Raw genomic sequence first — 14,846 nt, forward strand, 5'->3', positions numbered from 1 at the left:
GGAGAGAGCCATCTGCATCCAGAGAGAGGATTATGGGGACTGAATGTAGATTACAATATACTTCTTCACTTTTGTTTCCTTGTTGTTTGCTTGTTTTTTGTTTTCTTTCTCATTTTTTTCCCTTTTGATCTGATTTTTCTTGTTCAGCATGATAATTATGGCAACATGTATGGAAGAATTGCACATGTTTAACATATTGGATTATTTGCCATCTAGGGGAGGGAAACAAATTTGGAACACAAGATTTTGCAAGAGTGAATGTTGAAAATTATTTGTTTTGAAAATTTTTAAAAAGCTTTAATAAAATAAAATAAATAAAAGTCAGTAGAGACAGAGTGTTTCCCTTCATCTCTGGAAGCGGAAAAACTCCTTGCTAATACAATTCTAGTTTATTATTTTGGTAGCTGAGCCATTCACAATTTTTTCACCCAGATCTCTTATGTTTCTGGCTGGAGTTTTTCAGTACAATCTCTGAGCAAGCAACAATGTTTCTTTCTTTACATATTTAAATTTTCTGTTCATAAGATTGTTTCTGTGATCCTGGCCTTTTCATCACCATGATTTTAACCAATAGTAGTCATAAAATGACCTCCCCTGAAAGTGACCTTTGGTCCAAGGCTGTTTTGAATCAAAATCCATTTAAAAACTATGTATCTTACAAGTTCCCATCAACGAGTTTCTTTTAAGCGGGCATCAGACAAGAAAAGATTCTCTCCAAGCACATGGGACACCCTCCCACAGGTTACCACATCACCAGGGAAAAGGATTTCACCTAGGAACATGTGCATAGTCAGGGAACACGCAGAGAGAGCATTTGTAGCTAAAGCGACTTGAGTCTGAGGTGACATTGGTGCCGAACCTTCTTTTTCCAAATGCTCCTGGCCTTCCTGTGGCAAAGTCTCAGGCCTGTTCTCAGCTTCCCCCATGCTCTGAGCTGCTCTCCCCCAGTCTTCAGCTGCTGTTTTGTCTCGGCCCCCACCAGCTCTTACCCAGCACATGGCTCCAGGGGTTATCAAGCTCTTGACAGTTTTCCATTCTAGTCTGATACACCTGTGCAGCCAGCTAGAGAAAGCCTAAAGGCTTTTGAATCGAACTCCCTGCTGCCATTCATAGAGATTCAGTTTAAACTATTTATTTGAGTTGTGGTCAGAAAATCCCTTTGAACTCCTATCAAACCCCAGGATACCTGGATTCTTACAAATCATTCTAGAAATTCTGCTTAATAAAAACTGCAAAGGAGCTGGGCAGAACTAGGCATGTGAGAGGGAGACTCCTTTCACTCCCTATTGTTTTTCAGTTGTGTCCTACTCTTTATGGCCCCAATTTGGAGTTTTCTTGGCAAAGATACTGGAATGTTTTGCCATTTCCTTCTCCAGCTCATTTTACAAATGAGGAAATTGAGGCAAACAGGGTTAAATGACTTGCTCAGGGGATCACACAGCTAGTGTCTGAGGTCTTTGAACTCAGATCTTCCTGACTCTAGACTGGGCTCTCTAGGAAGTCCCTTCCTAGCTGCCCATCATGTACCAGGTCTATATAAATCACCTTAGAAGCAAAACTAGAGACTGGTACATGAAACTGTTGACCGTTGTCCTATTTCTCATCAATAACCCATTTCCACATTGTGAAGTTGGTTAACTTGGTCCTGCTTTCCATTAGCAACCAAAAGTCATCGTACTTCCTGAATATGGACTTTCTCTAATGACCTATTTCAAAACTTGATCATGACATGACCCTGATGCTGAACTCTCTCTCTCTTTTATTAAAGCTTTTTATTTTCAAAACATATGCATGGATAATCTTTCAATATTAACCCTTGCAGAAACTTGTGTTCCACTTCCTCCCACCTCTCTTAGATGGCAAGTAGTCTAAAATATGTTAAACATGATAGAAATATATGTTAAATCCAATATATGTATACATATTTATGCAATTACCTTGTTGCATAAGAAAAATCAAATCAAACAGGAAAAAAATGAGAAAGAAAATAAAATGCAAGCAAACAATAACAAAAAGAGTGAGAATGTTATTTTGTGATCCACGCTCAGTTCCCACAGGCTTCTCTAGGTGTAGATGGCTCTCTTCATCACAAGATCATTGGAACTATGATCCTGAATTCTCAAAGGCTGTGTCCCCAGAATATAAGCTGTAGTTCCTATCAACTAAGGCTTGCACAAACTTGGGTGTCTGGGAGTATAGAAAGGACCAGTTAATTTAAGACTTCTCACTAAAAGGCCAGTCACCAAGGAATGAATTTGGAGTCCATGACAACTTGGGAAGATAGTCTGCTAAGATGTGAAGGGAGTATCAGTACTGATGAAATCATAGATCTTTTTAAAATATTGACGAGTATCTTAGATACAGCACTTTGTACTTTTCAAAGGCCTTTCATGTCCGTTATTTCACTTAGTCCACAGGGATAGTTATAAATAGGATCACTTGGATGTGTCCTTAGAGAAGGATCTTAGAAACTACTGAACTAGAGACAGAGCTTCCCTTTTTCTAGTCCCACAACTTGAAAAAAAAAGTACCCTCAAAGCCTATCACAGTTTGTTTTTATTCACTCCAAAATGAGAAATTTAAGCGGCTGGATTTGGGGGAATTTTCATTTCTGATTCTCTTCCTCTCCATCTCTCCCTCTTAGCTTCCTTGAAGTCTTAGATAATCTCCTAGCTTCTAAGAGTAGACTGCTCTGGTCCTACTTAAGTTTAATGCCTTCTCTTTGAGACTATCTACAATTTACCCCGCATATGTCTTTGTACATAATTGTTTACATACTGGGTCTCCATAGTAGGCTATGAGCCATTTGACGGCAGAGACTCTTTTTGCCTTTCTTTGTATGTCCAGAACTCAGTACAGTGCTTGCCCCTCTGTAAGAGTACATAATAAATGCTTGCTGACTTGACACTTTTTCTTATACATCTTTTTCTGAACATGAGGTAATTGATAATCTTTGGAAGTTTCACTATACTATTGACATTATTACTTTACTTGAAGCACTTTATCCACCAATGTGTTTTTGGAATTTAAGTGCATGGTGGAAAGGGTATGTTTATGTTGGAGCTAACTAGACTCTGGAAGCCAGAATGCAATAACTTTAACACAGCTGTGATATATTGCCTGGTATATTCCCTCCTCATTTGGGATTCTAGACCTCAGGTACCCATGTTAAGCAGCAATAAATTTAAAAGGCTAAAGGACTAAGTGTGAATGAGTAGAAAGGAGAAAGGGGAAGAAAGCAGAATAGCCATTTTCCATTATTTTAAATGAAAGCAGAACTGGAAAAATATCATTTATCACACTAAGGAGGTTTTAGAATTCTAACCTTCATAGCTCTCTTGCCCACTATTTTGCTAGGTGAGCTAATAGTAGTCATCAGCATGTGTGACCAACTTCAAACATGACCTTTACATGAGTTGAAAGCAGAACAAGGTGTAAAATAAGGGACTTTTGGCAACCTTAATTGAATAGCATATGGAATAGTCACTGAATGCATTTGGCCTCAATAAGCAGATAATAGAGAATGAGAAAGGAAAAAAAAACCCAGTATTTTCTATTTAGATTAGGCAGTTAAAAATATTATGTTATTTTTGTTGATAACAGATGTAACTGGCATTCATATTTTGCTTTAAGTTTTCTAAGTCCTTTATATACATAATCTTGTTTGAACTCCACAGTAACACTTTGAGGTGGGTATAGGAATTATCCTCTTTTTCATGCACTGAGATTTGGCCTTCATAATAGGTGTGTAGCCAAGGCTTTAAATAAATAGCTGACGCAGGCGTCACTGACCTATTACATGTACTGTAGGATATGTACAGGTGGATGTGAGCGGGCACAACAAAGCCCAGTTAGCAGCTCTTGAAAAGAGGAAAAGGTCATAGAATCATACATAGCTCAAGGTGGAAGGAATTAGTACAGTCCCTTTGTCTCGAAGATATAGAACCCTGAGACCCAGTGGGGTGAAGTACCTTGCCCAAGTCACAAAGTGACAAAGCTAGGATTAGAACTCACTTCCTATGACTGTGTTCATTAGGCTTCCCTGACATTGTTTCCTTGCTCCCCTTTAATGTGGCATCTCCTCCATTAGAATGCAAGGTCCTTGAAAGAAGGAATTAGCTAGCCATCCGAAGGATCTACCTTTTTACCATTTATCTACCATCTATCAGTACACCAACTATCTATCTCTATATATTATCTATCGATATCCATCATCTGTCATCTATATCCATCCATTTATCCTTTACCATTTATCTACCATCGCCACTACCTGTCCATCCATCTTCTAGCTATATATTCCAACATTTATCATGTTATCAATCTATCCCTCCATCTATCATCCATCCAATTATCTATCATCTATCTATTCACTGTACTACTGTGATGTTGGCTAAAGACATAAACTGAGACACAAGAGCCTATTTAATGGTTAAATTCAATCACTTATAAGCAGCATATTTTGCTTTCAAGTAAAAACTTTTTTTGAGGAAACTCTGGGCAATCTCACATTCAGATATTATGATTTTAGAATCAGGGGATGGGGAGAGGAGACAGCCTATAAAGTTACTCTCGTCTTTTCAACTTATATTTCATCCTCCAACTCCAGTCTAGGACATTGGGGTGATCAGGCTGATTTTTATCATTTTTTAAAAAAAATTTATTATTTTTTGCAATGGGAAATGTCTCTTTGCTAGAATGGGAGTCTATTTTTGGAAATCAAATTAGGAATAGATTATGAGGGATTAGAATCAGGAAAGGACTCAAAGATAGGTGGTCACCTATCATACCCTCCACAGAGCCATTCATTCCTATGTGTATTTATTTAACATTCTTCAAAACTTCCTCATTTTTAATACTTTCAATTTCCTGATAATGTTCAAAGTTCTCCATGAAAAGATCTAGGAGCTGGTGCTAACCTCACTTGTTAACATCTTGCCAAATGGCCCAGATTAATTAAATCAAGGCAAGGACTACAGGAGGCACTAATCTCTCTGCTTAATGACATGGTCCCTGAAGTAATTAATCAAGGAGGAATAAGGTCACATCTTAGGTCTGAGAGCAATAATTCCTTTAAAAGCTAGCCCTATGCGTAGTGTAAATTGAGAGGCTCAAGAAATGATTTCTTGCTCCCAATTATCTTTTCTTATGGTCTATTAGAGTACCTGAAATTCCAACATTAGAACCATTTTTTTGGGTAAAGACATAATACCTAGAGATGGTCCCTCTTAAAAACGAAGTGGGAAAATACATTTATCTCTTAAGAGCCACCAACATATTAGTAATGAGTAATTTATTCAGGGCCTAGAGGGAATGGGATATAGAACAGGTAAAGTTTGATAGAAGAGGAAAGTTATGTAAAATCTAAAACAGGACACTTGTTGGATATTACAGGGAGGAATACTAGGTAATTAGAAGAGTAGAATGAGAAAACTAGTTCTATCTTCAAAATGGGAATAATAACTTTTTTTACTATTCAACTCACAGGCTTGTTTTGAGGTTTAACTGTGATGTGTGAGAGTTCTGTGAGCATAAAGTACCATAAAAATGTAAAATAACAAAATAATAAGATGATGGGGAGACATGCAGCAAAAGAAAAAGCACTCAATTTGAAATCAGGAAAACGGGGCAATTATTAGCTGCCACTTGCTTAGAGGCTATTATACTTTTGTAGGGATTGTTTTGACCTCACTCTTCCAGAATGGCTAGGCCTCCAGTGGGGTCCTAGGGATACCCCTTAGGGACTGGGATGCTTATAGTACTGTCAGCTCAGTAGTGTATTACCAGCATAATTAAGCACTAATGACAAGCATCCTAGTTCCATTTACTTAATTAACTTTTAATTTAACTAATTATCTTTTACAAAGATATTTGTTATTTTTTCTTCATTTTGAGTAGGACTAGTGACATCACAGGGTGTTTTAACCTGGGGTTAGGTGGTGATTCCTTTGTGAATTGGATTTAAGTGAGGTAGAATTTTACCAGCTCCTCAGTTTCACTCTTTTCCAGAGTCACAGAAGACAAAAGTCAGGACAACTGGTGATTACCCAGTGGAGGGCCTTGGTGGCCTCCGTGTCTGGCCAAGCTCTGGGCACTCTACAGTGCCTGCCTCAGACATCTTCATGGCCACCGGAACAAAGTGTTTCCACTGGGAGAAGCCTTCCCATGCTTAGGGTATGGACATCAAAGGTGGGTGAGCAATCCTGAACAGGGCTACGTGGGTCCTCAGTCTGGAGGCCCCATATAGGCCAAAGGGATATTTACTTTGAAGATATAACAAGAACAGGTATAAACTACAATCCCCTTTACCTTAACACTTTCCACTGGCTCACTGAGGTTCCTGAGGAGAGAAGGCCTGGACTGAACGCAGTTTCTACGTACCATTGGTCCCACCAAGTCCAAGCCTAAAGAAAGCATTTCTAGTAGGTTAGTCCCTATCTCAAGTACTGATCTATAGGATCTGTAAGGTCGGGCCACTCTCCAGCCAAGTTGGCAACAAATCTTGGCCTGGACTTGATTCTAGCACTTCTCAAGACTGATGGCATCATAGTCATTTCCAGTCTCCATCTAAAATGAAAGAACCAAAAAAAAAAAAAAAAATCCCAAAAAACCAAAAAAAACCCCCCGAAAAGAAAGAACCTCAGCCTCTACTTTATGAGCCATATGCGAGCTCTGATTGGAAGGCCCAAGGCCCACTTCCATGTCTTTCTTCTCTTGCCAGAGCCCCCTAGGCAGTGCCTTTTGGATTCCTCCTCACTTCTCCCAGATAAGTAGCCAATCAAGGAGACTAGTCTTCACCACTTAACAGACCAGAATTACTTAAAGAATGTTGGTCCATGTTCCAAAGTCCACCAGGATTTTACCAGACAAACATTTTGTGCTTGCTCATTAGGCTGAGTTCACTGGTCAGTTCCCTGTTAGAGGCATTAGGGACAAAGAAAATTAGACACGGTTAAAGACAAGCTGTGTAAAGTATAGATACTTTATGTGTGTGTTTGTATATATACACATACATATATATGCATATGTATCTATCTACATATATGTGCGCATATACATACAAAAATGCTTTGTAAAACTTGAAATACCAAGTAAATACGAATAATCATTATTTCTTCTTCAGATTTGTCCAGAGAAAAACTTGGTACTAAAGGAAGCAGATCGGCCTAAACAGCGGGAAGAATATTGTAGGAAAAGCAGTTTTCCATACATGTTTAAAAACTTATTTTTTGCTGCCTTTGTGAATTTTTAAGTTGGTTTTTTTTTTTTTTTTTTTTTTTTTAAATATATACCATGTTTTCTTCATCTACTTTGCATGGGGGCCACTAATAGCATTTTGAGTACAACTCATCAGAAGTACTGAGTACATGTGAGAAGGAAAGCTCTGTCCAAACTATTTCTGTCAGATGCTTTTAAAATGCAAAAATGACCTAAGATTCCCTTGACGTTATCTAGCATAAGAAATATTAATGACAATCACTATAATGACATATAGTGATTTGTACTAGTTAAGTTGCTTAGTTAAGAATATCAAATTTTATCAGCCATATTGCAGAAACAAGAACATTCATTGAGAACAAGATGAGTAATCCTTCCTTGTATGATGCCTTGTTTACAATGTATCTAGGATAACATGTTCAGTGTTGGGTGACACACTATAGGGAGGAGAAAGACAAATGAGCATACGTAGAAGAGAACAAAAAAAGAAGATGGATTCTAGGTAGAAATAAGGAAAAATTTTCCTAAGGATTAGAGTTGTTCAGATGTTGAATGGGAGAGAGTGAATTCTCAATTTCTCATGTGATAGCCAAATCCCCATTTGTGAAGGATATTGTAGAGGGAATTCTTTTTTTTTTTTTTTTTTTTAATATTTTAAGTTTTTATTTACCAGATATTTGCATGGGTAATTTTACAACATTGACAATTGCCAAACCTTTTGTTCTAATTTTTCCCTCCTTCCCCGCCCCCCCCCCCCAGATGGCAGGTTGACCAATACATGTTAAATATGTTAGAGTATAAATTAAATACAATATATGTATACATGTCCAAGCAGTTGTTTTGCTGTACAAAAAGAATCGGACTTCGAAATAATGTACAATTAGCCTGTGAAAGAAATCCAAAATGCAGGCGGACAAAAATAGAGGGATTGGGAATTCTATGTAGTGGTTCATAGTTGTCTCCCAGAGTTCTTTCACTGGGTATAGCTGGTTCAGTTCATTACTGCTCTATTGGAACTGATTTGATTCATCTCATTGTTGAAGAGGGCCATGTCCATCAGAATTGATCATCATATAGTATTGTTATTGAAGTGTATAATGATCTCCTAGTCCTGCTCATTTCACTCAGCACCAGTTGATGTAAGTCTCTCCAGGCCTTTCTGAAATCCTCCTGTTGGTCATTTCTTACAGAACAATAATATTCCATAATATTCATTATACCATAATTTATTCAGCCATTCTCCATCTGAAGGGCATCCACGTGTTTCCAATTTCTGGCCACTACAAAGAGGACTGTCACAAACATTCTTGCACATACAGGTCCCTTTCCCTTCTTTAAGATCGTAGAGGGAATTCTTAATTAGAGATGGGTTGGGTTAGATAATCTTTGAGATACTTTCTTAAGTTGAGAATCTGTGTTTAGGACAATGAAATGATTCCTAAACATGCCTTGGTTGAAATAACTGGAGATATTCAACCTGGAAAAAAGGAATGGTGGTCTTCAGATACTTAAATGGCAGAGGGATTAGATTGTTTTGCTTAGCACCAGTGAGTATAATCTGGGCAGAAAAGGCAAAACTAATTTTCTATGCCCCTAATGACTCTAACAGAGGACTGACCAATGAACCCAGCCTAATGAACATGTGCAAAATATTTAGCTGGTAAAATCCCTATAGAAGTTATAGGCAGATTTCAGCTCAACATAAGGAAAAACTTCATTAAAATGCAAATTAAAACAATTCTGAGGTACTATCTCACACCAATCAGATTAGCTGATATGACAGGAAAAGAAAATGATAAATGTTAGGAAAATTAGGACACTAATGCATTGTTAACATTGTTGTGAACTGACCCCATCATTTGGGAGTACTTTGGAACTATGCCCAATGGGCAATTAAACTGTGTATGTCCTTTACTTCAGCAATATCACCACTAGCTCTGTATCCCACAAAGATCATTTTAAAAAGGAAAAGGATCTACATATTCAAAAGATATTTATAACAGCTCTTTATGTAGTTGCAAAGAATTAGAAATTGAGGGAATGCCCCTCAGTTGGGCAATGGCTGAACAAAGTTGTGATATATGAATGTAATGGCATATGGTTCTGGTATTAGAAATGAAGAGCAGGTGAATTTCAGAAGCCTGGAAAAATTACTTGAATTGATGCTGAGAGTGAGCAGAATCAGGAGAACATTGTATACAGTAACACTAGCAATGTGTGATGATCAACTATGATAGACTTAGCTCTCCTCAGAAATATAATGATCTAAGACAATCTGAAAAGACTCATAATAGAAAATACCATACACATCCAAAGGACTATGTAGTCTACATGCAGACTGAAACATTATTTTCACTTGTGCACACATGTGGCTTTTCCTTTTCGTTCTGTTTCTTCTTTCACACCCCAACACAACCAATGTGGAAATATTATTTCCATAATTACACATATGTAATCTAAATAAGATTGCTTGTAGTTTGTCATTGTGAGAAGGAAAAACTTAAGGGAAAAAATTTTGGAACTCAAAATTAAAAAAAAAAAAGAATGTTGAAAACTATTTTTCCATGTAATTGGAAAAAAATACTATTTTAAAAAAATGTGAACTCTTCAAAAGTGGAATGAGTCTTGGAAGAAAGCCTTCAGATCAGGAGTGGTGCTTGTAGAAGAGTTCTGCTTTAGTTGGAAAGGATGACTTTCAGGTACTGCACATTTCTAGAAATCTATGAAATTGATGTTTTGGGTTAGAAAGAAGGTTCATTATTCCATTTTTAAACAATTAAAGCTTTTTATTTTCAAAATATATACATGGATAATTTTCAACATCCACCCTTACAAAACCTTTTCTAATTTTTTCCCTCCCTTTCCCCTTATTCCCTCCACTAGATGGCAAGTGACCCAATATATGTTAAACATGTGCAATTCTTCTATAAATATTTTCAATAAATATCATGCTGCACAAGAAAAATCAGATCAAAAAGAAAAAAAAAGAGAGAAGGAAAAAAAATGCAAGCAAAGAACCACAAAAAAAAATGAAAATGTTCCACACTCTATTCCCACAGTCCTCTCTCTGGGTGTAGATGGCCCTCTCTGTCACAAGATCACTGGAACTGGATTGAATTATCTCATTGTTGAAGAGAGCCACGTCCATCAGAATTAGAATTAATTGTTGTATAATCTTGTTGCTGTATATAGTGATCTTTGGTTCTGCTCATTTCACTTAGCACCAATTCATGTAAGTTTCTCCAGGCCTCTCTGAAATCATACCTTCTGGTCGTTTCTTATAAAACAAAAATATTCCATAACATCATGAAATTTTTTCCCTCTATTTCTGAGTCTCTGATTCTGTAAACATAAGATAGTTATAATTTGTTTATATCTTAGAGATGTAAGAGAAATTAGGATCATAAGATCACAGACTTAAAGCCAGAAGAGAGCTTAGAGACCACTCTATAGAGTACAAGCCCCTCACTTGGGGGGATGAGGATTTGTTTGAGGTCACATAATAAAATAGCAGAGACAAAATTTGATTTCAGGTTTCTGTGACTCCAAATCCAGAATTTTTCCCTTGCCCCACACTTCTTAGAAAATGATGCATAAGTAATTTGGGAAAAGAAAACTATTTCATAAGCATAGGCTAACCGAGGGTTCTCAAACTACGGCCTGTGGGACAGATACAGCCCGCTGGGTTATGGCACAGAATGTGAGTTTTTGTTTTTACTATAGTCCCACCCTCCCACAGTCTGAGGGACAGTGAACTGGACACTTATTTAAATAAGTTTGAGGAACACTGAGCTAAGCCTTTAGTAGCAAAGAATGACTCTCCAACAGTCCCTGTCCCCTATTGCCAATTAGATTTTCATCCATCGGTTCCATATGGCAGTCCCCATTTGGTCTGTTATAGTTTAATACCCACGAGTGTGAACTACTTTCTTCTCTTGTACATTTTAGGAAATTATCTGAGGTGAACTGCATTGTTGGAGGTCCATGGTTGGCCCTAATGTTAGCATTTTGATCAGCCTATTTAAAATAACTGTAGAAAATATAAAATATTTGGAAGTCTACCTGCCAACACAAAGCCAGGAACTATATGAACACAATGAGAAAAACAGTTTTCATAAAAATAAAGTTAAATCTAAACATTTGGAAGAATACCAAGTCTCATGAGCTAATATAATAAAAAGGACAATTTTATCTAATTTAATCTACTTATCCAGTGCCATACCAACCAAACTGCCAAGAAATTCCTTTATAGAACTAGAAAAAAATAACACAAAATTCATCTGGAAGAACAAAAGGTCAAGAATTTCAAAGGAATTAATGAAAAAAAAAATGCAAAGGAAGGTAGCCTAGCTTCCCAGAGCTAAAACTATATTATAAAGCAATGCTCATCAAAACCATTTGGTACTGGCTAAGAAATAGAGTAGTAGATCTGTGTAATAGGTTAAGTTTACAAGAAGCAATAGTCAATGACTATAGTTGATAAACCAAAGACTCTGTCCAGTTTCTGGGATAAAAACTCAGTTTGACAGAAATTGCTGGGAAAACTAGAAAATAGTGTAGCAGAAAGTGACTAACATCTAACACCATATACCAATATGTTTGAAATGGGTTCATGATCTAGACATAAAGGGTGATACTATAAGCAAATTAGGAGAATAAGGTCTAGTATACTTCTCAGATCTATGGAGAAGGAAGGAATTTATGACCAAGAATTAGAAAATATCATGAAATGCAAAGTGATCATATTAAATTAAAAAGGTTTTATATAAACAAAACCAATGCAGCCAAGATTAGAAGGGAAGCAGAAAATTGGGAAAAAGTTTTTACATTCAGTGTTTCTGATAAAGGCCTCATTTCTAAAATATGTAGAGAATTGACTCAAATTTAGTGTCTCCTGGGTCTATATCCCAAAAAAGATTATAAAAAAGGGAAAAGAACCCACCTGTGTAAAATGTTTGTGGCAGCCCTTTTTGTATTGCAAAGGACCTGGAAACTGAGTGGATGTCCATCACTTGGAGAATAGCTGAATGAATTGTGGTATATGAACGTTATGGAACATTATTGTTCTGTAAGAAATGACGAACAGGATGATTTCAGAGAGATCTGGAGAGACTTACATGAACTGATGCTGAGTGAAGTGAACAGAACACTGTATACAGTGAAGTTGGCTCTTTTCAATAATGAGGTTATTTAAGCCCAATTCTGATAGACTTGCAATGGAAAAAGCCAACCTCATCTAGAGAGAGACAGTAGGAACTGAATGTGGATGACATTTCACTTTTTTTTAACTTGAGTTTTTTCTTTTTCATTTTCCCCTCTTTTGAGCTGTTTTTTCCTGCACAACATGATAAATGTGGAAATGTGTTTAGAAGAATTGCACATGTTTAGCTTCTGTTAGATTTCAAGCAATGGGGAGGAAGGAGAAAGATTTGGAATGCAAGGTTTTGCAAGGGTGAATGTTTAAAGCTATCTTTTGAAAAGTAAAAAGCTATTTTTTTTAAAAGGGGAAAACCCCCCCAATGATCAGAACTTGCTACAGCAGCTAAACTAGGTATTTAAGGAGGCTTACTAAATGTCTCTTCCATTCTCTCTATTTTACAGGGATCATAGTCCTTTGTTATCAAAGTTGAACTGAAAGCTCATTTAAGACACACCAAAATTCACATTATCCCACCTTCACTCTCAATTCTTATTCGGTCAGTCAACAAGCATTTATTCTTCCAGAGTTCAAATCTGGCCTCAGGCACTGACTAGCTATGCAACCCTGGGCATGTTACTTCATTCTGCCTCAGTTTACTCATCTGTAACATGAACTGGGGAAAAACAAAAAGGCAAACCATTCTTGTATCTCTGCCAGGAAACCGCTCTCCCCTTCCCTCCCCGCCAAAAGAGAGTCCCTGACTTCTAGCATCTCACAGTGCAAAAGGGGAGACAATTGTGCAAAGAATCTATAGACAGTATAAGTTGGAAGTACTTAACATGGGAGTCTTATGGAAGGGGAGAATTTATCTGGAAATTGAGGGGAGACAGGAAGGTGGGAATAAGGAAGGAGCCTCACTCAGAACAGAGTCTGATGGAATGAAACCGCTCTCCAGCTCGAGATACATTGGAAGGACTTCAAGAAAGGTCAGTCTCAGTGGGGTAATGGAGTGCTCAGGCCAGCTCAGAGACTCTGGGAAGGCCGGGGAGAGGGTCTTTCAGGGCAGTTCAGCAGCTGAGACCCTTGGTCCTGTTCAGGGTGGAGCAGACCAGTGGGGCAGCCTCTAGTCCCAGGCAGAAGGCAAATTGCCAGTCCCTGAAACCAATCTTCTTGCAGGAGAGAGCAGGTAGGGTTACCCCATGCTGTGCTCAAAGGGAAGGCTCAGAGCTGCACAGGAAGCTTGGGACAGCAGTCCCTGTATCGGGGAACAGAGCTCCCTAAAAAGAGACCTTAAAAGTCACAAAATAGAGAGGGGGGAGGAAAAAGTAAGAAACCTTAATCATAGAAAACTATTATGGTGACAGGGAAAATCAAAACACCGATTCAGAATACGACAAAATGTGTGCAGGGGAAATCTCAAGGAGAGATGCGAATTGGTCTTAAGCCCAAAGAGGCTTCTTGGAAGCACTCATAAAAGATTTTTAAAAGCAAATAAGATCAGTAGAATAAAAACTGGGGAAAGAAACCAAGTGTGCAAGAGAGTCAACAGCTTGGACAAAAATTGACTGGAAGAAAACAATTTCTTAAAAATTGGCCAAATGCACTGAAGAAAATGACACCTTAAAAAACAGAACTAACAGATATAAAAACTAACTGAAGAAAATCGAATTAAAAACTAGAACCAGACAAATAGAAGCTAATGACTCTGAGACATTAATAATCAAACTAAAAAGAATGAAAAAATGGAAAAAAATGTAAAATACTTCATTGGAAAAATTAAGCTAGATGTCATGAATAGAGCACAGGATAGAAGGTTTGGAATTGGGAAGCCCGGAGTTCAAATATGCTCTCACATAACGGCAATGTGACCCCGGGCAAATCATATAACCCCCTACTTGCCTCAGTTCCTCATCTATAAAATGGAGACACTCTAGAGATGGACTTGGTGAACCCCTCCATATCTTTGGCAAGAAAACCCCATGGGGGTCACAGATTCAGACAAGACTTAGCAATGACAAAGACACTAAAAATCCCTTAGAAGAGAGATGGGAGAAAGCAGTATTACTATGCTTCTCTAGTATCCTGAAATAGCAGGTAGGCAATCTTTACAAAGGCTTATTCTACTTTTAAGAAGTAAAATAATTTCCATCTCTATGTTCACAAACTCCAAATGATCTGACACCTTGGGACAAGTCTGAAAATCTTAAAATATAACTTGTCCAGGATCTCACAGCTAAGGTCTGATTTGAACTCAGCTATTACTGACTTCAGGCTCTGTGCTCTATCCTTTGCTGCCTGGCATAGTTGGTATTTGAAGATTTACAAGGTAATCAGAGATATATAACTGAAGGGGGGGGAGAAAGATGAGCCAGAAATAAGTCGGGTTTAAGGGCCAATAATCTGTGTTTTGTTAGTAGTGCAAAAATGTCACTAGGGAGTCCCCTGTGTATTATAAAGCATACAAGTTAGGGAGATCACAGGAAAGGTATTT

Source organism: Sminthopsis crassicaudata, chromosome 3 (genome assembly GCF_048593235.1).
Source record: "Sminthopsis crassicaudata isolate SCR6 chromosome 3, ASM4859323v1, whole genome shotgun sequence".
In the NCBI taxonomy this organism is placed as follows: Eukaryota; Metazoa; Chordata; class Mammalia; order Dasyuromorphia; family Dasyuridae; genus Sminthopsis; species Sminthopsis crassicaudata.